At 39.9% G+C, this 26,285-nt stretch overlaps 1 long non-coding RNA gene across 1 annotated transcript; it reads left to right on the top strand.

The window, feature by feature from the left end:
• The first annotated feature begins 309 nt into the window (after positions 1-309).
• On the top strand, positions 310-19,645 carry LOC129735644 (uncharacterized). Its single transcript, XR_008731426.1, has 3 exons — positions 310-935; positions 9,068-9,159; positions 19,565-19,645. It is a non-coding gene; the product is annotated as an uncharacterized LOC129735644 (long non-coding RNA).
• The last annotated feature ends 6,640 nt before the right edge of the window (positions 19,646-26,285 follow it).

The following is a 26,285-nucleotide window of genomic DNA, read 5'->3' as shown; positions in this document are numbered from 1 at the left end:
TGAAAATGTATCTATATAACACCTACAAAAAAGACATTCTGGAAACTTCTGGAAGGCCAATCTTATTAATCCTGACTTCTGGGTAATAAAAATTAAGATACTGGAACCCTAACTGTTTATGGTAAACCAGCACAGGTAATAATTTGCTTTAATGAAATTGTAAGAGCTGTCATGTGGTTTGCCACTTCCATTATTAAATAGAATTTTTAACACCTATAGTTAGATTTGCCTAATATTTTAAATCCCCAAATCATATTTTCATTTACTGTAATATTTCCCTTTTTTTTTAGTTAAGAAGATTGGATTTTCTGGGCTGGTTGGCTGTTTCAAGCCAAGTGCTTTTTGAAAACTTCAGAAAAATCCTTTGTCCTTTTTGAAGAATGAGATCAAGGAAGATATATCATTTTATTTTTGTTATAAAATTCTTCCTGCCATCTCACTGAGGGATTTTACTCCAGGCTCTGGAGCATAGACTTTAACTTTGGGAGAAGTATGATTCTCATGTTGAGATTGTGCCTTTTTCAATCCTAGAATATCTCTATTTGGAAGGGACCCATAAGCATCATCAAGTCCAACTCCCTGCTCCTTGCTGGACTACCTAAAACTAAGCCATATCACTAAGAGTGTCATTCAGATGCTCCTTGAAGTCTGACAGGTTTGGTGCTGTGACCACTTCCCTGGGAAGCCAGTTCCAGTGACCAGCCACCCTCTCAGTGAAGAACTTTTGCTAATGCCCAGCCTGCACTTCCCCTGATGCAGCTTTATTCCATTTTGTCGTGTCCTGTCACTGGTCACCAGAGAGATCAGCACCTCTACCTCCGCTGCCGTCCTTGAGAAAGTTGTAGACTGTGATGAGGTCACTCTTCAGCAATGAGGACATACCTCAGCCCTCTCTTCTCCAAGCTGAACAAGCCAAGTGACCTCAGCCACTGCTGGTAAGTCTTGCCCTTGACTTTTCAGCACCTTGGTCACCCTCCCCTGGGCACACTGTAATAGCCTGATGTCCTTCTTATATTGAGGTGCCCAGAACTGCACACAGTACTCAAGGTGGGGTTGCTGTTAAAGCTGAGCAAAATCTGGCATCTGAAAATTACGTAGCTATAGTTCAGAAGAGCTTCACAGATCTGTCTGCATCTACTATACCTCTTATTCCTGCAACAACTGCCGTGGTGCAAGAATTTTGCAAACAAGCCATCTTCACAGAACTAGCCAATGTCCCCTATTTGAAGACTGGAGGAGCTGCTGTGAAGTTTCCAATGCTTTCTGTTGTATTAAGCTCTGGAGAGATGGTAGAAACTATCTATTTTCCTGAGTTTGTTGTCCCCTTGAAAGGCCTCAACAGGACAGAGGAAGAGCTGGGTGTGGCTGATGTACCAATGGGTAAGCTGAAGGGTTGAGACAATACTTCTCTTGGATGCAATACTGGGGAAAAAAGTTGTAGCGCTCTAAGATTTCCTCATGAAACCACAAACCTGTGGCTTCCTCCGGTGAAGAAACTGTTGTCAACATAAGTTGCAGTTACACTTCATAGGTACCTTCCTTTGTTGTGGATTATAATAGTGATAATTATGTTTTCCTTAAGAAACATGAAGGTAGAATAAAAATCAGCACAGCATGATAATATAATGGATGTGCTGTTGATACCCTTTTCTGCTTCAAGGAAGGAAAATAAATTATGAAAACTGAATTTTCAATCATAGTCAATGTTCCCAAAAAATGCAGATTAAAATAAACATATTACAGACTTTTTTCCATGGATTCAAGAAGTTTAGAGCATTTAGAAAGTTAGGAAATTGTGGATTAAAGCATCTGAAAAATTGTTATTATTGACAAGCAGATAACAAAAGTAGTGCTTTTATTAAAAGCATTCACAATTTGTCTGCAGAAATGCAGTCCAAGTTAAAATTTGACACACGGTGAAGTAGCCATGCAGAAATATTTTACGTACTTTCAGATAAATCTGATGATTAAAAAAATTTTCCTGGTTTTTGCATAATTTTTACAGTAGTAGGACCTCATAATGACTTTCTACTCTAAAATGACATTTTGGAGATCTTTTCTGTTTTGCAGTAATGCAAGCCTAAAATATCTGCAAATGCTGTCTGAATTTTCATGACTGGATCTTTAATCTGAACTTTAGGATGTCTCTAAACATTTATTCACAGGAGAAGAATATTCTCCCCTAGTTTCACTGGACACCTGGCAGCCTGGAGACTTGGGGTTTTGTCCTCACAGTGTGAGGTACATTCTGTGGAAAGTCGGACCCAGCTGTGCTGCAGAGATCAGAAACTAAGCTACTCAAACAAAAAAAAAGCTTTTTCCTGTGGCACTACGGTTTATGACTGTTAACGGGCTGCCTACCTTGTCTCTTCCCAAGAGGTCTTGGTCCCCAGAGCTGAAGGGAGCATGTACTTGTACCCCTTTTCACCTGTTTTCAGTCCACCATGTTAGTTCAGTCTCATCAACAGCGTGAGCCATGCAGCTGAGCGGTTCCCCAAGGTAGTTACTGCGCAGTGGATTAAATAAAAGCATGGTGACTTTGGAGCCAAGGGGCAGGAAAGTTGTTTGGGTTAAGTTGTTAACAACTGTCATGGCAAGATGAGCCAGGGCTCCTTTGTCAAAGCCCTAAATGTATGTCATTGCTCCCTATAAACCCTGCTCTGCTGCTTCTGACCTTAGGATCAATGGAAGTTGTTGTGTGCTTGTCATATTCAGTTTGTCCATTTTTTCCCTAGAGACTTAACAGAAGTATTTAGGAGTTGAAATTAAGGATATATTTTTTAAATTGTAGCCCTGTGCTGATGTTTCTGTGTTAAGATGCACAATTCAGTACATGTCCAGATCCTGAAAATAACTAACCAAAAAATCTAGGACTTTAGTTCTTTGTAAAATCTCTTACTTTTTCTCCACTGCCAGTGGATCACATCCATAAGGGGTTTTTTATATTTTCTGAAGTCAGAAGGGACCATTTTAATAATTTCTTTTGACCTCATCAAAACAAGTCTTAAGAATATTACCTAGTAATTTTCTTAACGGGGCCAAGAGCTTGTGCAGAGCAAGGGGATGTTTTTGAGGCAGACATGGAAACTTGATTTAGAGTGACAGAGTTCACCACAAGAATTGTTACAGTTAAATTTTCCCAATGAATATGGTTCTTCTGTGGAAAGTCTTACTTCACAAGTCAGGGGCAGACACTTTTTCCACCTAGGCCTTTATTTGAACTACTTTGGAGAGGGTGCAATATCAGCTGCTGCTATAACCTCATCTGTTCATAGTTCCTGAGCTGCAGGCAACAGCAGGGAGCTCAGCATGAGCTAAACACCCAAGTATTCACTTTGATTTGCAGAAGGATTTTGCATCCTGTGCTGAGCTTTGTGCTGCTACTACCTGGTCTGATGCTACTGCGGTGGTATCTACATTGCACAGCCAAGAATAGTTTCTGGAGAAAAACATATAAATATTGTGAATGCTTATATGCCTCATAGGGTTTGTAGTCACGCATTCTTTATGCATGCTTATGATTTACCTTGAAGTTGTTAGACTGGAAATGTTATATATCCTAGATTAAATGAACAGAATTCTATAGGCTGACCTTTGATGTAATATTGGTTATAAAATGTCGCTGAAGTAGTTGCTGCCTGAGCTAGATATTTTTTTTGAAAAAAATATATCCAATTTTTATTTAAAAATTACTGGTGATTAAGAGTCTAATGTCACCTGTGCTAAGTTTTTCCAGTGGATGGTTACCCTTCTTTTTAAAAAATATATAAGTCATGAGTAGGCTGCATTTATCTAGCTTGTCTAATTCCCAAGCACTCACTCTTGTTAAAGAGTTGCTTTTTCACATATCTGTTCCCTGTATTGGAACTGCAGACCAGCTACCTTTAAGTCAAAGCTTTTCCTCATTAAGCTAACTAAATCAAAATCCTTGACTATTTCATTAAAACACATAGTTGCCAATCATTTAATAAATGTTCCAGTTCTTCCTAACCCTCTACTTTTTAACATGCTGCTTGAAGTACTGTGTGAGAACTGCATGCTGTACTTCACCAGCAGCTGTAGGCATTTGAGAAACAGAAGTAATTTGTGTACCAAATTCCTACTCAATGCTCCTATGTTAACAAATACAGTGATCACATTAACCCTTGCATCACACCATTGCTTTGGGTACCAGACAACTCCCTAGTCAGCACCAGAGTTTCCCAAAATAGTAATCCTTGCTCTGAAACACACCCTTCGGTATTTGTTCCCAGGCATCTGACTTTTACAGGAAGAACCCTCATTTTCCTTCATGCTGAAGCTTTGTAAATACATTCTTTGCAGCTCCACTTTTGGCAGTCTTCCACTTCCAGCCCACGCACATCACTTTACATTTCTCAGTATTCTCTTCTTGCACCGATTTCGAGTCATCATGACCAGATTGCCTCTACAAATAAATGCCCTTGGGAAGCCAGGAGTGCCCCACTCCACTGCCAAGTAATAGTGAGTTTCCATATCCAGTAAAGCAGCCATGTCCCCTTTGATCCTGCCTGAACATGTCCCAGGCTTCTGAAGAGAAGCATGTGTAATCCCACCTGGAGATGAGTCAGTAAACTGTAAACACACGCGAGATTTTCATATCTAGTGAAGAAGTCCCTCCCAATCTAAGCCTTGTGTCAGTGTCTTGGAAGTGGAAACAGAGAAACTGAAGGGTAAGGGAACCAGAAGAAAACTGCTGAAAATGGACTTCCCACAGTTGTGAAGAACTGGATTTTTGGTTGCATCAAACCAAAGAATTATCTGGTATTTAGTAATCCATAGAAAACACAACTAATATAATCCATGGCTGTACCTATGTATTTTCTGCACTAAATGCCAGGCCTTGGGTTGACTTGGAGTTTTATCCATGAATATTACTCTTCCTCACATACATTCCTTCCTGGTGCTGTTACCTCCCTAGATTCAGGGTGCTGTGTAAGCTCCCGCACTTCAGCCTGAACTGGATGACTGTACTGAACAGCATTAAAGCTTTAGAAAGGGTACATTCTTTTAGTGGTTTTGCACATTTTGCATACACATCCATACTCAGCCCCCTCAAATCACACTACTGGCTCTTCTTGAGGAGAGGAAACAAAAATCTGGCAATTACTGCTGCTAAAGACAGTATTTTCATAGAATCATAGAAATGTTTGTTAAAGTCACCTTTTAAGATCATCGTGTCAAACCATTAACCTAGCGCTGCAAAGTCCACCACTAAACCATGGCCCCAAGTGCCACATCTACACATCTCTTAAATACTTGCGGGGCTGGTGACTCAACCACCTCCCTGGGCAACCCGTTCCAATGCTTGACAAGCCTCTCAGTGAAGACACTTTTCCTCATATCCAATCTAAACCTCCCCTGTCACAACTTGAGGCCATTTGCTCTTGTCCTACTGCTTGCTGCTTGGGAGAAGAGACTGACATCCACCTTGTTGGAACTTCCGTTCAGGTCGTTTCAGGTAGAGAGTGATAAGGTCTCCCCTCAGCCCCCTTTTCTCAAGGCTAAACAACCCCAGTTCCCTCAGCCGCTCCTCATAATAAGACTTGTACTCTAGACCCTTCACCAGCTTTGTTGCTTTTCTCTGGACACACTCCAGCACCTCAATGTCTTTCCTGTAGTGAGGGGCCAAAAACTGAACCCAGCATTCGAGGTGCAGCCTCACCTGAGCACAGGGGGACAATCGCCTCCTTTGTCTGCTGGCCCCGCTGTTTTGGATACAAGCCAGGATGCCATTGGCCCTCTTGGCCACCTGAGCACACTGCTGCCTCATACTTGCCTGGCATTTGACCAGCACCCCCAGGTCCCTTCCCACTGGTGATCTTTCCAGTCACTCTTCCCCAAGCCTGTAGCATTGCATGGGGTTTGTTGTGACCCAGGCGCAGGACCCAGTACTGCTGCTTGTTGAACCTCACACAAGTGGTCTTGAACAATCGATCAGCCTGTCTGGATCCCTCTGCAGAATCTTCCTGCCCTACAGCAGATCAACGCTCCTGGCCAACCTGGTGTCATCTGCAAACTTCCTGAGGGTGCCCTCGTCCAGGTCATTGTTAAAGATACTAAACAGGACTGGCCCCAGTACTGAGCCCTGGGGAACACCACTTGTGACTGGCTGCCAACTGGACGGATCTCTGTTCACCAGCACTCTTTGAGCTCAGTCATTCAGCCAGTTTTTAACCCAGAGAAGAGTACAGCCATCCAAGCCATGAGCAGCCGGTTTCTCCAGGAGAATGCCATGGGAAACAGTGTCAAAGGCTTTTCTAAGATCCAGGTAGACAACAGCCACAGCCTTTCTCTCGTCAACTGAGTGGGTCATGTTGTCACAGAAGGAGATCAGGTTAGTCAAGGAGGACCTGTGCTGACTGGGCCTGATCCCCTCCCTGGTTGTCCTGTACTTGCCGTGTGATGGCACTCAAGAGGATCTGCTCCATAACCTTCCCCAGTGCCGAGGTCAGAATGACAGGCTTGTAGTTGCCTGGACGCTCCTTCCGGCCCTTCTTTTACATGGGTGTCGCATTTGCTAATCTCCAGTCAACTGGCACCTCCCCGGTCAGCCAGGGCTGCTGACAGATGGTTGAGAGTCGCTCAGTGAGCACTTCTGCCAGCTGCCTCAGGACCCTTGGGTGGGTCCCGTCCGGCCCCATAGGCTTGTGTCTAAGTGGCGTAGCAGGTCACTGACCATTTCCCTTTGGATTATGAGAGCTTCATTCTTCTCCCCATCCCTGTGTTCCAGCTCAAGGGGCTGCGTACCTGAAGAACAACCAGTCCTACTGTTAAGGCCTGAGGCAAAGGCGGCATTAGATAGCTCATCCTTTTTCTTATCCTTTGTCACTATGTTTCCCCTTGCATCCATTAAATAACGGAGGTCTTCTTTAGCCCTCCTTTTGTTGCTAATGTATTTGTAGAAGCAATTTTTAATTGTCTTTAGTGGCAGTAGCCAGATGAAGTTCCAGTTGGGCTTTGGCCCTTCTAATTTTCTCCCTGCATAATCTCATGATATCCTTGTAGTTCTTCTGAGTTGCTTGCCCCTTCTACCGAAGGTAATAAATACTCTGGGTTTTTTTCCTGAGTTTCAGCCAGGCTGGTCTTCTTCCCCACTATCTTCTTTTTTGGCACATAGGAACAGCCTTTTCCTGAGCCTTTAGGATGTCCTTCTTGAAGAAGGTCCAGCCTCCCTGGATTTCTTTGCCCTTCAGGACTGCCTTCCAAGGGACTCTGTCATCCAGTTTCCTAAAGAGGCCACAGCCTGCCCTCTGGCAGTCCAAGGCAGCAGTTCTGCTGATCCTCCTCCTTACTTCTCTGAGAATCAAGAGCTCTGTCATTTAATGACTGCTGTGCCGAAGATGGCCTCCAACCATCACATCACGCACTCTTATCGCAAACTACAGGTCTAGCAGTGTGCCTTCCCTAGTTGGGTTCTCACCAGCTGTGTCAGGAAGTTATCATCTTCAACACACTCAAAGAACCTCCTAGACTGTTTCCTATATGCTGTGTTTTATTTTCAGGAGACATCTAGTAAGTTGAAGTCCCCCACGAGGACAAGGGCTAGTTAGTGATCATGAGACTTCTCCCAGCTGTTCTTCATCCTGGTTGGGTGGTCTATAACAGATTCCCACCATGATATCTGCCTTGTTGGCTTTCTCCTTGATTCTTACTCATAAACACTCAACCCTATTGCCACCATCATTAAGCTCTAGATAATCAAAACACTCCTGAACATACAGGGCTACTGCACTGCCTGTCCTTCCTTGCTTATCCCTTCTGGAGATTTTATAGCCATCTGTCATAGCACTCCAGCTGTGAAAGTCATTCCACCATGTTTCCATGATGGTAACTATGTCCTGGTTTTCCAGCTGCGTAATTGCTTCCAGCTTCTCCTGTCTGCTGCCCATGCTGTGTGCATTGGTATAGCACTTCACTTGGGCTATGGAACCCACCACCTTTCTTGGGGGAGAAGCCCTAATTCCTATGTGACCATTCTCAGGCACTGCTGTGGCTTCTAACACATTACTAACACTTGCATATTTGTGGCCACATGGCTCTCCATCCCCTGCCTCCACTGAGATGGAAGACTGAAGGACCTCACTAACACACCATCCTGACCACACTAACACACACAACACTGGTGTTGTGCCTCCAGGCTTATCTCTGGCAAGCCTGGTTTTATCCCTCTCCCCCTTTAAATCTAGTTTATAGCTCTTTCAGTGAGCTCCTGTGCAAAGATCCTTTGCCCCCTTTGAGACAGGTGTGCCCCATCTGCTGCCAACAGGCCTGGTGTCATGTAAACTGACCCATGATCAAAAACCCCAAAATTCTGCCAGTGACACCAGGCTCGGAGCCAGGTGTTGCACTGGTGGCTCTTCCTGTCTCTTCTCTCTTCATTCCCTGCAACTGGAGGGATAGATAACACTGCTTGTGCTCCTGATCCCTTAACCATTCTCCCCAAGGCCCTGAAATCTTTCTTGATTGCCCTGAGACTTGTTGCAACTTCATCGCTGCTTACCTGAAAATTCAATAATGGATAATAGTCTGAGGGCTGTAGCAGGGTAAGAATCTTTCTCTACACGTTTTTAACCAGGGCTCCAGGAAGGCAGCGGACTACCTAAGAAGTGAGTCCAGTCTGCATATTGGGCCTTCTGTTCCCTTCAGAAGTTAGTCTCCTGTGACAATGACCAATCTTTTTTTCTTTATGGAAGTTTTGACACAGGATGTAGGCCAACTTAACTTCATCAACACCTCCAAGCTAGATGAATGATCATCCTTGTTAATGTTCAGTTCCACTTGCAAAGCATCACACCTATTAGGCGAGGGCACCAGAGAGGGTAGGGTTGTCCCAGGGGGAGACCTGCCTGCTGTGCCAGGAAGGAGCTTGTCACCATTCCCTCCTTCCCTTATGTCATTATGTTCAGCCAGGCAGAGAGAGGGGTGGGTGCTAGCCAAAACCAAACTCCTGACTGTTGTTTACAAATGCAGAGGTGAACCTTTCTCCGTCCCATGTTCCTAAAGAGTACATTTTGGGTATTTTAACTCCTCTATTTTCCTTTGACAGCAACTTTGTGATGCTGGTGAAGAGCCATTCATACACGTCTCCTTTTCAACTCCAGTGAGCACATTTTATGGATGAATACAAGGCTGTAAAAGGTATAATAGCCATTCACAGTATCTCCCCCAAAATATCTTAACATCCCTGCTGTATTAAGTGGCATATCATTTAGGAGATGCTCATCTAAAAATAATTTTCAGATTTATTTTTTTTCCCTGGTATCATGTGTACAATAAAGCCGAAGAATCCTTTTGTGCCTGGTTGACCCTGGCTGGATGCCAGGTGCCCACCAAGCTGCTCTGTCACTCCCCTTCTCAGCAGAACCCGGGGGGAGAAATAAGATGGAAAAGAATCCTTGTGGGTCAAGATACAGACAGTTTAGTGAAGCAACAGCAAAAGTTGTGCACACAGAAGTGAAGCAAAACAAAAGATGTTATTCTCTACTTCCCATCAGCAGGCGATGTTTGGCCACTGAAGCAGGGCTTCAGTACACATAGCAGTTGCTCTGGAACACAAACTTTGTAAATAATGAATACCTCCCTTTTCTCCTTTCTCTTAGTTTTTATATCTGAACAGATGTCATATGGTATGGATTATCCCATTGGTCAGTTTGGGTCAGCTGTCCTGGCGATGTCCCCTCCTAAGATCTTGCCCACCCCCAGCCTAGTGATGAGAGGCAGAGGGGAAGGTTGGACAGACAGCCTTGATGCTGTGCAAGTACTGCTCAGCACTAGTCTGAACACTGATGCATTATCCCCGTCTTTCTAGCTACTAATACAAGCACAACACTATGAGGGCTGCTATGGGGCTCAGCCAGACCCAATACACCTGTTTAAACTAATTTCAACATGTGTCTACTTCCTAACTAGTAAGTATTCCTTAACATGAGGCTCATTATGGCTTAGCCATTTTCTTCAGTTAATTGCTGTGAGAACCTTTTAAAAGTTGCATGCTTCTGAAACTTAGTCTGCTAGTCATCACTTCTCCTGCGGAGAACAGGCAAATGGGATTTATATGTTCTCTGGTATCACTTCACTATGAAGATAGGATGTGGCTACAGCTCACACTTGGAATTAGGGAATTTAAAGTGAGTTGTCCACTTTTCCTCCAAAAAGTAACAAAACAGGACTTTGAGGAAAAGAACGACCAAATGTGATGCTTTGCAAAGGAAGGATGCTTATTTGAGTGACAGATCCAGCATGAAAAATAGTGAAAGAACGTTGGCTTGTGGTTTCATTAGTGTGCTCATTTTTTCCTGCTTTTGAGATTTCATACCATAAACATCCAAAGTCACATTACAGAGACAATTCAAACATGAGTAGAGATTTTCAAGACACTGCAAACTACTTGCCCCTAAAAAAGTTATTGCAGAATGCTATTAATTTTGCAGTGTATTTTTTAATTACTTGTAGGTGTAATAAAAAAGCACTAAAAGCTAAGGTACGCGGACTTCAAGGAAGAAAAACTCTCCTGTGCCTATTCAGATAGTATGTCCCTTTACTATTCCAGCAGCTGGAGTGTGTCTATGTTTGGAAGTAAGATGAGGAAAAGATCATAATAAAGAGCACCCTTGTGCACCTTTCCAGTTTGCCTATTGGCTGTTTTGAGTAAGATCCTTCTATACCTCAAAAAAGTCTTGCCTCTGGGTGGCATCCTCAAAAGTAAGAATAGCTTTGATGAATGTGTAATGCTATTAGCAACCATCTAATTGGTTTTCTTTTTTCTCCCTACCCACCAAAGTCTAACATTGCTGGTCAAACACCCAGCTACTGTCACAGAAGCTTTAAGTAGAAAAAAATAACTAGGGAAGTCAAAATAAATCCCAGGGTAGAAGGGTAGCTGGAAATGGCTCCCCAAAAACTGTGGGGGAGGTGGGAAAGGAGAAAAGAACTATTTTAAGTTGTTGGCATTGATATTATGAGGAAGGGTCATGAAATGCCTGGGATATTTCTGTCATGCTGCAGCTTGTGTAAAGAGGGTAGCTCTTCCCCACTGAGAAGCAGACAGGTTTCCACAGAAAAAGATCTGTTTGGGGGATAATTATGTTTTCTGTAAGAGACCTGTGGAGACAGTGGAGGAACAAATATTTTCTTATGCTAGAACCAAGGGACCAAACTGGAGCAAAAGGCTCTGGAAGAGTTCAAAATTAAGAAAATGAAAGGAAAAATTATGCCAATGGACATCTTCAGCAAAAAGCTGAGCAGCATGGCCCTGAGCTCTGCTGCCATCACTGTGGGAAGCACCCTTTCAAGGAACAACTATAGGACCTTCCCACAGTAATCACTCACTCCTCCTTTCCTCATGCAGAATAAAACAGTGCTTTCTACACATCCTTGGGAGAAATTCAGAATATAACCGTAAGTGGTCCAAAAGCATTTTCCATTTTCAGACTAAGCAAAATGAAGCCAAACTATTCTTTCTTCCGCCTGAGGAACCCAGAGAAAGCACCATATGCTAGGGAACTGAAAATAAACCAGATATTCCCTACTGAGGTGTGAAATCTTAACACCATTAATATCCAGATTACCCAAAGAGCAGATTTTCCTTTGGACACTGCTGGAAATGAACCTTAGTTCTTGGCAACGTTAGTGTTTCTACATTATTAGTGAACCTTCCTTAATAATTGATGGGGCCTTTCAGCAACACTAAAAAATGTCTTGTACTGTAGATGAAGATTTTGGCTTGAACGCTTGCTGAAGGTTAGTCATGTACATCCCTCTACCAGTCCTAATGGAATCAAGAATACAACCATACAATGCAATTCATAGGCCTCCCTGAACAGCCAGAGTTACTGACAGGACACAACAGCACTGCTCCTTCCAGTACTTCTCATCTTCCCTGCAATTGGTCTGCTGTGATCTATTTGCATAGCTAAAGACAAGCAAGCAGCAGATAACTGAGCTTTCTGATGACAGTGAGATGTGGAAACACCCATGCAGATACATAGGAAGGCAGCCTTTGTCATCTTGAAATTCTGCTGCTGTTGTTTGCAGTGTCATTGCTCTGGTCCTTGTCACTGAAGTTACTTTGTCTCAGTAGCAGAAGCCAACTAGGAAAAGCTGCACCATGTTCTGTAGAATTATCTGCTTGGCCTCTTGCTCTTCTTCCATGAGCCAGCTGACCATGACATCTGAAGGCAGCAATACTGCACAGTGATATCCATCTGCTATAAAATTCCAGTTGCATAGGCACAGCCTATTCATATTCTATTCATATTAATAAGATTTATATTCACAGCATTAATCAAGAATCCTTCAAGCATCCCAACAGCAGTTCAAAACTAGAAATAGCAAAACTAATGGATGTCAAAAGAGCAACAATGACAGTGTTAGTCTGAGTCACAATTTAAAATTCCTGTCTTCAGGGAGTATCCTGCACTGTGAAAAAACAAAAAACAGCCCAAAATGGAGGAGAGAGGTGTGTGTTGGAATGTCACACCGTAGGGCATCTTCCCTGACTACAGAGTGGCACATCTGAAAAAACTGCATTAACAATGAGACTACTGAAAGCTGGTGTTGTAAAGTGATCCAGACCCACTTGGGTTTGATATTGCTAAATTGCTGTGCTTAAACTGGTTCATCTTATTCAGTCAATTACAGGTGCAGCCTCAGAAAGGTGTATGTGAAGCATTTCTTCAGTTGATGTTACTATCCTTTGTTCAAACCTGTACCAAAAAGTATTTTAAAAGTACTGAAAAAGTCTGTTTTATTGACTGCCATGGCTCTCCCCTAGCCCATTCTTGCCTAAAAACAGGGCAAAGCCCAGTAAACAGAAGTACAGAATCAAGATTGAAATTAACCTTAGTGCAACTTAGTGAGGCCATTTAAGCAGTCACAGTCAGAATAGTTTTACACCAATAAAGTATTGTTACAAGGCAAAATCCCATTGAATAGAATTATGTCAGTGTATAGGACAAAATAATGTACGTTATCCTAGCTATATCAAGTCACAATGGCGCATGGTGCCAATACATGTTAAGAACTCTGCACAATCTTAACAAATTTTAAATATTACCAGTGTCAACTGAAAGACAGCATTAATTTTGTTCATGTCATGCTGGGTCTGAAGAAAACCCTAATGCAAAATATTGAATATGTTATCAATGAAAGATTTTATTTGTTTCAAACTAAAATGAAATGAAATAATAATAATCGTGTTACCATGAGGCACTCCACCCAGGAAATGATTCATCTAAATCCAAACTAAAACAAACAAAAAGATTAAAGAAAACTGGCTTTTAAAAATAAAGTAAAACAAACCTGTTTACTCTGTGTTACGTGGGATACTTGACGGAAGAATCAGAAATATAACTCTGACCAGCCAATACATTTATCTATCTGCACAACTATTATGGTTTTATAGATCTCTAACCATCTAACCATCAGTTCTGTTATTCTTCATTTGCGTATAGAAAAGACATAGGGATATCTCCTTAGTGCTCACAGAGCAAATAAATCTTCAAATAAGTTCCCAAACAAGCAAAAACCTTTGATTTGTGTCTTTCTATATTCAAGGCATTAAGCAATATCTTTTAAAGTGTCTTGCCAAGAGTTCAAACATGGAACTATCAAAACTACTTCTGTAATCACCTTAAAGATAGATAATCTTAAAACCGGGAAGGCCTCAGAGGCCTGGAAAAAGGAATCTGCACCTGCTTTACATCGTTGCTTTTATGGCCAAGTTTTTTCAACTGGTAATTCCTTATTATGAAAGCTTTAAGTGGCCGTAAGTGTTAAATCAAGCAGTGTATAGAAAAATAGGAAAAATTCAGACATTTTACACCCCTTAAAAATTAGGCACGGGGATGACAGTTTGCTTTGACTTGCTGAGGAAGCCTGCTGTTAGGATGAACTGGCTAATAAAATCCACAAGTCACTGGAAAAAAAGAAGCAGTAAATATTTTGAGCATACACTAAATGGTCACTTTTGAACCTTGCTTCTCCTTGGTGAAACCTAAGCAGCATTTGCTGCTAGGAGCGAGTCCATTGACTCCAATTGTCTTCAAATTTGTCCCAGTGTCAGAATTTGCCATTCCTCTGGCTCCTGCGGCAGGGAAGGAACAGTGTGCTCTCTCCTGTATTGCACTTACTTACCCTGCCTGCTCCTTCACTTGCCTTCATGCTGTGTGTCCAAGATTTATTCTAACTCCTTGAATTCAGCTTCACATTAATTTCCATTGAACTCCATTGATGTTATCTCTTGGATTCTGAGCAACTTTTGCATGAGGAACTGACTACTGTATTATTAAACAAATGCAGTCAAGGTGATTAGATTTGGACATCTGGCTGGTGTTGAAGTTTTTCTTTTAAAGATTCCTGTAGTTATTTTTTTTTTTTAGTCAGTCTAGAAGCAGCATATTGCTATGGGCAATCAATTTGTTTACAGGGGAAGATACAGAAAGTCTAACATTCAGTGCTCCAGCCAGTTACATGTGTGTGTATGAATTGCGTACTGTACTCCTGGGGGGCAAAAAAAAAAATAAAATAGCAAGCACACTATGAGGCAATTTTCAAAGACTAACAATGCTGACAGTATGTGTCCTTTTAACTGAAGACTCTTTTCTTCTTCAGGTCTCTTCAGTAAGAAGATAACTTCTTTAAAATAACAAAGTTAATTGTAGCTAGCACTGAAATGATAAATAAAAGATTTGACTCTCTACAGGAGGCTATTTTTTCAACTGATTAAAGGGGAGAGATGTCTGACAGAATAATGGGATTAATTTTAAAAGCATGCTCATCTTTGGACATTATGTCCAAAGGCAATGACATGATTAAGATTACTGTTGCCTTTAAAGAAAATACAAAAGTTTAATTTTAAGGAAAACACTGGAAATACTAAGGCAGTAAGCATTTGATTGGCTTTAAGGATTTAATAGACAGTTTAACTGCCTTTGAAATTGATGTCAAATTGACATGCCAAAGGGCATATTTTAAATAAGTTGTCTGGATTTCACAATCTCAGCTGCTACAGACTTTGTTGGAAAACATACTGATAATACCTTTGGTAACAAGTTTTCTTGAGCCAATTGTTTTGGGTACCACCAACTTTGCCTGTCAAGCAACATGGGCAAGGAACAGCTTTACTGTGCTAATTAAAAAGGAAAAGTTAGTCACATATCTGAGCATTTTCTTTGAAAGTGAGATCCTGATTACTTTGAAATTAGTTTATTTTCAAACAATGTAAAAGAGTATTTTGGCACATGAATACACAGCTGTCTGCAAAGATGCATTTACATGTTCACACACTGAAGCAGAGTAAAGAAATTCTAAGAAGCTATTTTGAATTTCCTGACCTTCACAGAACTGGAGTTTCACCTTCAATCAGTGCTAACACAGTTTCTCTTCCCCCCTCCCCTTTTCACAATACAATAAGATTTTATTTGAATATTGTAGTGTGGGTTGTAAAGTCCCAGAGAATTGAAGTGGCAAATCTCCAGGATCCGACTGTGCTAAAGGAAGAGATAAATTATCTTTCTTGAAGGAGTGAGCCATTGCTTCATGTTTGAAACCTCTCTGCTATTAAGTATGAAAAACAAACACTTGGATTTTGCACTGTGACCTCCTTACAATGTCTGTGAAGAGAGTCATGTAAGTGTCACCTAAAGCAGGCCTTCACATAGGATGGGCTTTGAAACAATATCTGGAGAAAGTGGGGGCTTTGCCATGTAAAAAAATATTCTTTTGAGAGACATTTTGGGGGCAGGTGTATTATTATGCATTATGGCAACTGAACTCTTCAAACTGCTGTTGTTTTAAGCAAAAGAAATGTTAGGAACATTAGATTAATATTAATATAACTTCTACCTCTGAAACAGAGGGCATTTATAACATTTTAAAAATGAATACAGTATGCTTTGAGAACATATTTTTACTCTACAGGATTTGTCCGTTGCTATGTAATAGCAGAGTTCTAACATCAATAAACAGAACCTAAGCACCTTTACTTAGAACATTATCTACAATATTAACAGTCCTTGTCATCGTTAAATTTTAAATCTTCATTGCCAAATACACGAGACAAAATAAATAATTTTGTCTAACTGTAGAAACCTTCCTCCCCCAGATTCCTTTATTTTCCCCTCCAAGACTTTTTCATGCTATTTTAGTGGTAGCATAACATGTTAACTTCTTTATGCTGCAGTTTGCTGATAGGAAGTTTTATTGTACATGTTAATATAGGAAAGCTACAAGAGAGTTGCTTGATCTTCTTCCAAGTTTTAAATACCAATTTTAAGCAGCAATAGTCTCATTCACTAATTGCTGTTTATTTCTTATATGCTGCTGTATTTTTCCTTTTCTTATTTTCTCTCTCTCCCACAGCTGAGTTTCTTTAATTGCAGCACAATTTTTCATTCTGCTCAGGTCAGTTTTATTTGCCTTCTTCCCTCAACTTTAATAATATTTGCATGGAAAAATACTGAATACTGTGTTATTTTTGGCTTTTGATAAAAGTTGGCAATATATTGTAGCTTTGTTTTAAAACTAAGGTTAAGTAGCATTATCAGTAAGGTGTGGACCAAAACTGCAAAAGCTGCTTAGCTAAAATTTTTTTTCAAGAGGTCTTCTTCATATTCAAGCAATAATTCTCAGTAATGCAAAGCTGGGGTCTCATTGCTGAAGAAAAAAAAAGAAAAAAAAATCAATTAACTTTTCTATTAAGAGATTAAAAAAAAAAAAAACCACCACAACAAAACAGAAGGGCAAAATCTCTTTTTTTCCTTCTACTTCCAAAGATGGTATCTTCTTGCTCTAAACAGTTTAAACATGAAACAGCCATAGTGTCCTACTCCCATATATTCTTCTCATGCCTTTTCTTTACAAGTTGCTCCTCTGCTTTAAGCCTTTCCCTCAACTTTGCCTTTTGGGTCAAGAAATGGATATGGAAATGTAAACGGAGTTTTTTCTTCTAGTGCTCAGACTCAGGGTTTCTTTAGGCATCCTGGAGGCTTTTCTAGAACTGCTTAATGTTTGAAGGGAAAGGAATAAGCTTCTTCACAGTGTTCTAGTTTTACCAAACTGAACTTTATTAGTCTGTATATTCTTCAAGTAAAGAAGCCCTTCTCACCTTACACTTTTCTGTGTGTGTCTATGTATTGATATGACATCTAGCAAAATGGGGTGTTAATTCTGATCCAAATCTATGAATAGGACACCAGATAATCAAAAGAAACTCATATTCGTTAAGTGTTTTGTATGCATTCCCTCTCATTGCTTGCTTTCTTCTCTGCATAACTTTTTTCTCTTATCTTTCTCTGTTTCTTATGCTGTATCCATAATGCAGTGAAATTTCAAAGTATTTAAAACAAAATAACTTTTTTTCCCCCCTTCCCACTCTTCTTTACACTCAAAAGATATTAATGATGGTCATAAGAGGCTGTTCAAAATTTCCATGGAAGGTGGAACGTAAGTGCAACTTAATGAGCTTTTAAACAAAAACTCTTTTGACATGCTTATGTTATTGACACTGCTTACCAGGCTCCGTCTGCGTTGGACCTTTTTGTTCTGAGTGCTGTGTAAACAAAGAAGAAAAATAATTCCTGGGCTAATGAGGCTAGTTTTAGAGTTGGCAGAGGGAGTGAAAGTAGGAAGTTATTATTCATCTTCAAGAAGGATGGTGAAGAGGGATTGTATAGGCTCTGCCCTTGAGACTATCTCTAGCCTGGTAAGACTTGACTTACAAGGCTGATACTACAGAAGATGTTATAGTTGAATGAACCTATTAAGACAACCAAGAAAAGGAGGCTCTGTAAATTGAGTAGATGCTGTCCTGTGTATTCTTAAATCTTAAAAATGCCAAGTTTCAGAAAAGTTTGAGAAAAAAACAAGTTCTTAAGACAGGACTTTTCAGCAATCTACTATTACTTAGTACTTGAAACTTAATGTTGACGTATGCTGTTAGAGTTCTGATAAGTACTTACATTGCAGTTATTTTTGGAACGCTCTGCTGATGTTTTAATAAAAACAGACAACCTGGAACTGCCAAAGAAAGTTTTATTTAAAAAATAACTTGCACATAAATCCATATAAAAACCTTTCAGTAGCTAACTGAGTAAATACAGCAGAACACCCATAAAGAGGCTTGAAAAAACTGCTACAATTTTCTATGACTTTGTTGTAACATTTATGTTAAATAAGCCACTTTAATCTCAACTCTTTAAGATACACGCAAGCCTGTTAGATCTTCAGTTCCTCTTCCATCTTCACATACCTGCTACTTACTGCAAGTATAAAATATTTTTACATTTCTACTTCCCTCTGTTCACAAGGCTGGAATAAAGGACAGGTTTGCATCACAGGGAAGAAGGGACTTTTATAAAGACAAAACAATTAAATTCAGTCCCACAATCTCAGTGAAATTTACCTTTTTCTAGTTGAGAAGCTAACAGTAAATATTAGCACCTTCCAAGCGCTACAGTATCTCTGAATCATTCTTCCCATCCCATCACCTGACTTGTCAGGGATTTCTGTTGGCATGTATGCAGCAAACATAAGAAATGTTTAAGCTGGAGCTGTGGTGTGGAAAGCATAGTCTGAAGGAGATAGATGTGGAGCCTAGAAATTATTGTCAATTTATGTTACTTTGTAAAGCTGTAAAGGCAATTAAGTCACAGGATTGGTCTTCACAAAGTAAACCGGTGTCGCCTCTGTACAAACACACATTCTCAACTCTCTTTTAGACAGGTAGTTTTCTGTTATCCAGTATGGCTTTACAAAAAAATTAGGAGATAACAGCAAATATTGGATCAAAAACAGACATTCTTTCCTTCTAAGGTTGGGCCAGATGAACAGTAAAATTATTCTCCTTTCCACTTCCAGTGTCTTTTCACACAGTCCATAGTGTGATCAGAACTCCTTTCTCTTGAAGTTTTGCAACTCTGATGATTTTCAGTTCAGAAATTAATTTCTAAACTCAGCAGCAGCAATAAGATTTCATTTAAAAAGTATTAAATCCAGACATTTTCCTTGACTTGTGGATACTTTAATGTTTGAACTGTGTAATAATTCAGTCCTAGATGATTTATTTGCTTACAGAGTTTTTTTATGATCAATGCTTCAGTGGCTATTTTGCTGTTCTGGCTGCTGCAAATGTATCATACATTTCTCTGTACTCTGTCCAGTCACATGCTGTTCAACCATTGCCAAAACCATCTTCACATTTTCCACTAATAAAACCACAGTACAGAGGAATTGTCACATTTATAGTGTTACTAGAAATAATAATCTCATAAGAATTAATATACTAAAAGGACAAATAAAACAATGGCCCTCAAGATGGTTGAGGCTGTGAAACTCAGCTTTAAAGACATTTTTGCTTTTCATTGCTGTTGCTCTCAGACTTTGCCATCACTTCATCTTGTACTGAAGAAAACATAAATTGCTCAACAACAAAGTAAAACTAAGGAGAATTTCTAACTCCTAAAAAAACATTAAAGTATATTCAATCTCAAGAACATTTGTTAGGAAGCCTGCTTTACTCACATCTTTTGCATCCTTCCACCCACAGAAGCAACTGTAAAAACTGAATTTTGTATTAGTCTGGGAAAAGAAAACCACAAAACCAAAAATGTTAATGTTTGGAAATCAGGTAGGTGTGCATAATAACTTTTTCTATCTCTCTTTTTTTTTTATTTATTTTTTTTATGGTGCATTTATATAGTGACATCCCCTGAAATGTACTAATATTACATAAAGAGACTCGAGGAGGTCTGTAATTTGTTCTCAGTAAGAATCATAAGATGTACAAACTCCAGGAAAGATCGCAGAGGGGATGAAAAAACAATTTCTTCCATTAAACAGCCCCAATTGTATGTGCAAAGCAAAAAAGGGAGGATGGCTCATCTACCAGATCATCTGCTTCTGTGGACTACCCAGTGATGCTGCATACTGTACACAGGTCACACCATTATCTCTCCGCCACGAAGGTCTTTGCATCTGCATTCTGATGCATTGACCTGTATTATTTCAAAACACAGTGGCAAGTAGCTCTCAGAAAAATATTTATGCAATTCCCACAAAGCATAAAAAGAGTGGCTTGAACTTTATGGACTGGGTACAAACTAGCCCAGGTTTCTTTTAAGTATCTGGTACAGAAAATCCAAGCATGTTGTTATGGTTGCATGACAAACTGCTTTACATCCTGATAGGATATTTATCAAATGACAGGCTTATTTCCCTTTACCCCTCACAAAAGACGAAGGTTTACAGTGCTGTAGCTCTGTATTCTCAGCTGTGTTAGCATTATGGACCAAGCTGTATCTGGCTAAAGCAAAACCCTTCCTGCCAGAGTCTGTGATCAGCACACTGGGTAAAAATGACTCAAGTTGAGGTATTCATTCATTCATTCAAAGAACATAGAAAAATAGAAAGAAGATCAAAGTGTAGGTATATACTCATATTTCCTCTTAACTGCATCTTAATCTTTACTTTCAATGCTTGGTAAGTCAACTTTCACCCAATTTTGGTCTGGGAAAAGTAAACTAAGCTTCTGCAGTGTGCCTTATTAAGCTAGTGTTAACTTTGCAGTGATACAGTCTCAGCCTTAGGACAAGAGGATTAAACTGAGCAACACTTAGAGCTGTTCATCCTACTGTTCCATCCAGGTAGGGGATGTGCATTTGGCTGCCTCTAAATCTTAGAAAAAGTAAGTAGTTAAGCTTCTGAACTAGTGATAGCACAGGAGGACAGCTGAAGCCACTCCTAGAGACCCCAAGCCTGAGTTTTAAATCAGTGAGAATTGTCACTGGAGTTCCACTGCACAGAATCAGTCCTGAGCAGCATTTTACTCATTTAAATACTGTGAAATCTAAATATGTTAAGCCAAAAAAATAAAAGGGGGGTGGGGGGAAAGCATTGAAATTTTGCTGTACGTATTTCGTATTGAGGAAAACTGCAGTGATTTAAATGAAACTAGGATATTAGACGGTGGACTGAGCGCAGTTCAAGGTGTTAAATTTCAAGAATGATGTGGACTAGCTAAAAGTAGAAGAATAAGCATAATCCAGCATTTGGAAAACCTGACTTTCCAGGGAAGGGTGCAAAATCATGAGATGCTTTCCACAAGGAAAAAAGACAGGAAGGACATGATTACAAACTTCAAATATGTAAAGAGTTGCTTGTTGTCTTCTGTGTCCATGGAGAGTAATGTAGCATAGGAAAAGAGAACGTGCAAGGGATGGGGAGGAATGAAGTCCTCCCAGGCCTCCCAGGTCTCTATGTCTCTTAGCAACGACTATGAGAGGAGAGGATAATCAAGGTAAGGGCTGCTATTTAATAAGATGAATGTATGGGATTGTGTGGGCTACCTCAGAGGGTTTTAAGAGAGCTGGTCACTGTGAGGCTGCTGTTTGTCAGCTTTAAACTCATGTCTTACCAGCATTCCCACTTCCAGGTGCATTGGGATCTTTACTATCTCACAACTTAACAGCCAGAGTTGAGGCACAATTCTTGCTATCCATTAAGTTGTCTAATACCTAACACGTTAAAGCTCTAGGAATTCCACTACTTTAATTCCTTTAACTACTTTAAGTTGACACAATGCTATCTATGAATATTAACATGCTACTACTTATGAATGTTAACATGCTGCTACTTATGAATATTTACATTGCAGTAAAATTTACAGTAAATTTATTACCAGATCAATGGGGTTTTTTTTGTTCTGGAACGAATTTCTTGACCTCTTTTTGTTCATAGCTGAGGGTCAACAGTAGCCAGATTTTCCTGTTCTCTCGCCTTTCGTTCTGAGCTTTCCAAGCATGAGTCAGCCTGGTCTAGAGTTGTACCTGAAGCAGTAGGCTGAAGGCAGGGTATATTAGCACTCTGCTAATTTGCCTCTCTGGCTGATGAGCCAAAGCACACGCACAACTTCCTAGCTTGGAGTACAGCCAAAATAAATCTGTGACTACAGTTATCCAGGCAGATACACACTTCAACATTTAATTTCTTTTTATGAACATTATTTAAAAAATCCTTTCCTCTTTTAGTGTAGGAAGCCTCTGTCTTTATACATGGCTTAGCATCAGTGTTGCCGAAGGCAGTGGGAAACAACAGCCATTTTGAAAGAGAACAATCCTTTGTGTTTTTCTGGGAAAAAAAGTGTGCACTCTCTTCTAATGAAAGTAAGTTTCGGCTCTGTGTTTTTATTGTTAGTTCAAAGGCTACCCATGTGCCTACTATACTGTATCTATTCTGAGCAGAGGCAAGAGGGCAGGATAAAGATGGGTGAGTGTGTGAATGTGTATTTAAATATAGTACAGCAGAGGAGAGCACGTGTTGGGGGTATGGTCCTGCAGGGGAAGTCAAGGAGTTGTGAGAAGCTCAGCGTGGACACCTCAGCCATGTGGGCTCCTGTGCCACCAGAGAGAGAAAGAAAAAGGTACTTCCATGTGTCCTGGAGAGTCATTCCTTTGACTAAACGCTCAGCTGAAGGTGAGGATCCAGACAAATGCCCGAGTTAGGTAATCTGAGTTTATTGCATGTAATCACATGCATGGGCGTCAGAGATCAGAGATGGGGTTGGTTGTGTTCCTCTGCTGTCTATAGCCAGTGCTTAATTTTTTAAATTAACATATTTTATTTATATATATTTTGTACTTCTAAGCTTTGTTTTGATTATATTGTGTATGATGGTTTTGGGCAGAAAAATACGGTGGAGTTGGTCAAGTTTTGAGCAGGATTTTCAAGCAGAACCACTTCTTGTGGAAGATTCTGTTTTGACAAGAATTTGACAGTTTCAAAAATTGCAAATCAGGGCTCTTTGTCTAGAAAACAACAGAATCAATCATTTTATGAGTCAAAATAATTTTTTGATTGCAAGCTTAAGTTAATTTAATCAAATCTTTTAAATAAGTTCTTTGGTTGAAATTGATTACATTATTGACTGAATTGCTTAAATTGAGCTGGATTGTACCGAATATTCTTGTGTTCTCAATTTTTTCTTGATTTGTAGTGGGAAGAGATTACAAAATCATGACCTTTTTTCATGATGATTAAACTGTTTCCTGTACAGTTTTAATTTCTAATAGTATAAGAATATGTTTTAGTATAGATTTCAGATATACACTGTCAACCTTAACTCAGTTTTATTGTAAGTTTTTATAGCAAATATATTAACTGACACAAATACGTTAAAAGGAAACCATATTGTAAGCCAGCCACTGATATAGACAAATTGAAGCTTAAATTCTATCTCAGCTTCTGTTCTCCCCTTCACCTTCCAGCACTTCATTAAATGAAATGATTAACATTGATCACATGCAGTTGTAGCAGAAAGTGGCAAAGTTTGTAAAGGCCATTATTTCATGTGGTAGCTTACTTCATAGTCTCATAGACACATCTAAAATATTGTATCTCCTGTATAGACAAGCTTTTCCTCTATCATAAAATCGTCCTTGTGTCTGAAGAATAGTACTACCACCCATTAGTCATCATTTGAGAGCATTAGGTGATTTTTTAGTTACCTTGGCTCTGCCCCAAGTGTTCTCTGGAAGGTAAAGGCTGTGGTCCAGCACAAGAAGTGGCAAATAGTTTAAATGTGTTCATGGTAGATTACATTACGGAGGACATGTGCTTTGCCTTTTTTTTTTAATTAGCTTTCCTAGGGGCTGATAATTTCCTGTCCAGCTAACTTCCTGCAACACAGTTGTGATGGGATGACAATGTCATTTTCCTCTGGGATGTGCCAAAGGGAGGAATCACCACCAGATTTACATTATCAAATAGTGTTAATAGAAAAGACACTTCACAAAAAAAGTTGTGGAGGAACCTGGTACAAGCAAATGCTCCAAAACTAAAAGTCAGGTTGACCATTTGCTGACACATACTTTCAGGCAAAGTAGAATTAGTCACGGCAAAGCACACTCCACAAAGTATGTTCTGCATGACCTTTGCCTTGCTTTGATTCACCTCCATTTGGCTATACTTAATTCATAAAATAAGGTGATTTGATTGCCAGCCTAGTGATTAATGCTGAAGTTGAAGTAGAGCTAAATGTTGACTTAAAATATCAGCTTTATCTCTGCACTTCTTGATTTCTTCATAATCCTGAAGTTTTAAATGCAGCATTCTTTATAGCAGTTTTTGTTTGAAATTACATTCCTTTGCCACTGGAAAAATACCTGCTAACTAGCCATGTCCATTATGTCATTATTCTCATGCTATGAACAGATATCAAGAACTAGGTAACTGTATTACACATTAGAAATTGAAAAGACTCACATTTTGACACAGTTCAGCCATGTCAAAAAAGAGAGTTAATGAAATACAGACAAGCAAACAGGAGACAGAGAAAAGGGTTAGGAAATGACACAAATAATCCTAATGCTTTTCAACACAGATAAAGCAGTGTGAGGTTGCAGTCATTTGGTGCTTGTAAAGTCTGTTACTGTCCTTTTCCAGGTTTCTTATATGTGTGGAAGGACATTTTGGGGAGATACTGGTAGAAGTGTTTAAGGGATATATAATGTCATTGACATCCTTTGATTTGGGCAATGCTTGAAAACTTATCCAAATATGTATGTGTAGCAATATACAGGTGTGTGTATATATAGATAGGTGTGTAACATATAGTTAACTATATATTTAGTATGGAGTATTGTTCAGCTTGCCATAGTAGAAATTACCAGTTTGATCACTCCATGTCTTCTATATATGTATGTAGCTTACTGGGCAGAAAAAACACATTTTACTTTGATCTGAAAGGTGACTGAGATGGTTTGTTCTGATTCATTCCATGTCAGTACAAATACAACCTGTATTTTAGCTGGAGAATTTTTATTGTGAGTGGATGGAAAATGCTGTATGGAACAGAAAGAACATAGTTTAATTTTTTTCTAGGCAGAGGCTGAACAGGGAACATAGGCTTTTGGATAAAAAAGCAGTTAAAAAAAGTCTCTTTTGATTTGTAAACTGAGCAGATTTGATCTGGAAATCACCAAGGGAAAATAAATACAGTACATGATAGATGTCATTTTTATAGTGTCATTTTTTTTTGACCAAAGTTACACTTTAGCAGTTCTGCTGACATGATAGATGTTCCAGAGGAGCCTTGTGCCTTGCAGAATTGCAACTGCAAACCTTTATACTTAACACATATCTCCTAAGGCAGTAAGACACACCACAATCAACACTAACATAATTTAAACCTGCATCAGCCAGAAACTACAGGTCTGTGTCAGTCATGATTGCTGCCCATTAATGCAATCCTTCGTACCACCTATTATTTTACCACTTGTTATTATACCACCTATCTCTAGGTGGTACGAATGCAGTTTGCATTACCTAGTAGATGTAAAATGAAATTATGCTCGTAGAATTGTTATCATCCACGCTGTGTTGCTTCAAAATCATGCAAACTTCAGCGACTGGTCCCATATGGAAAAAAAAGAACTAGGAATAGTACCTAGAGATTTGCAGGACATATATTTGCTGCAGTAAGGCCACTAGGATAAGGGGAGAGCATGAGAGGTGATAATCTTCAGAGGAAGAGTACAGCATGAGAAACAATAGTAGGCACATAAAAGAACTGAAAAAGAGGAAAAGAGAAAGTGCAAAGTGAATTCTAGCACTAAATCTAGCAAAATGTGGTAAAGGAAAAAAAGCAGATATCCAGGGGAGTGAATAAGCCTTTAGTTATCCACAAGTGGCCCCATTACCAATTTAGAATTCATTACAAGCATTAGCATGGCAGCCATCAGCATCGTTTCTGGAACCTCCCTAAATGCTTTCTTTCATCCTTGTGAAAACCTCCAAAGCATAGCAATACAGTGGGCTTGGCGCATCGCCAACTTAGAGCTTCTCAGCTGCATAGCAAAAACAGAGTGATATTACCAGAAGGCTGAAAAAGTGGGGCCAGGCCAATGTCCTCTCCTGTCACTGGAATGGGCAGAGATGGGATGGAAAGGAGCCATAGGGAGGGAGGAGCATTCCTGCAATGGATGGGGGGACTTTCACCCCAGACCTCCCACTGGCACCTCGGCAGCAGGAGCAGCATCAGCGGTGAGGAAGATCTCCAGGGCTTTGGCACAGCAGCCTACTTTGCTGAAAATCTATTGTTATCCCAGCTGCGCTATGGCTGGATTCCCTCTACTGTGAGCTGAAGAGCAAGGGAGGCTGACCAAATCTCTTGATGTTTTGGGCATCTCTGGTTTCATAATATCTGATAACGTGTGAATTGCTGTTCTTGGGGAGGACAGCTAAGGAAGCAACAACGAAGATACGTTGAGTTG

Source organism: Falco cherrug, chromosome 3 (genome assembly GCF_023634085.1).
Source record: "Falco cherrug isolate bFalChe1 chromosome 3, bFalChe1.pri, whole genome shotgun sequence".
Taxonomy (NCBI): domain Eukaryota; kingdom Metazoa; phylum Chordata; class Aves; order Falconiformes; family Falconidae; genus Falco; species Falco cherrug.
This window is presented reverse-complemented; position numbering and strand designations above follow the sequence as displayed.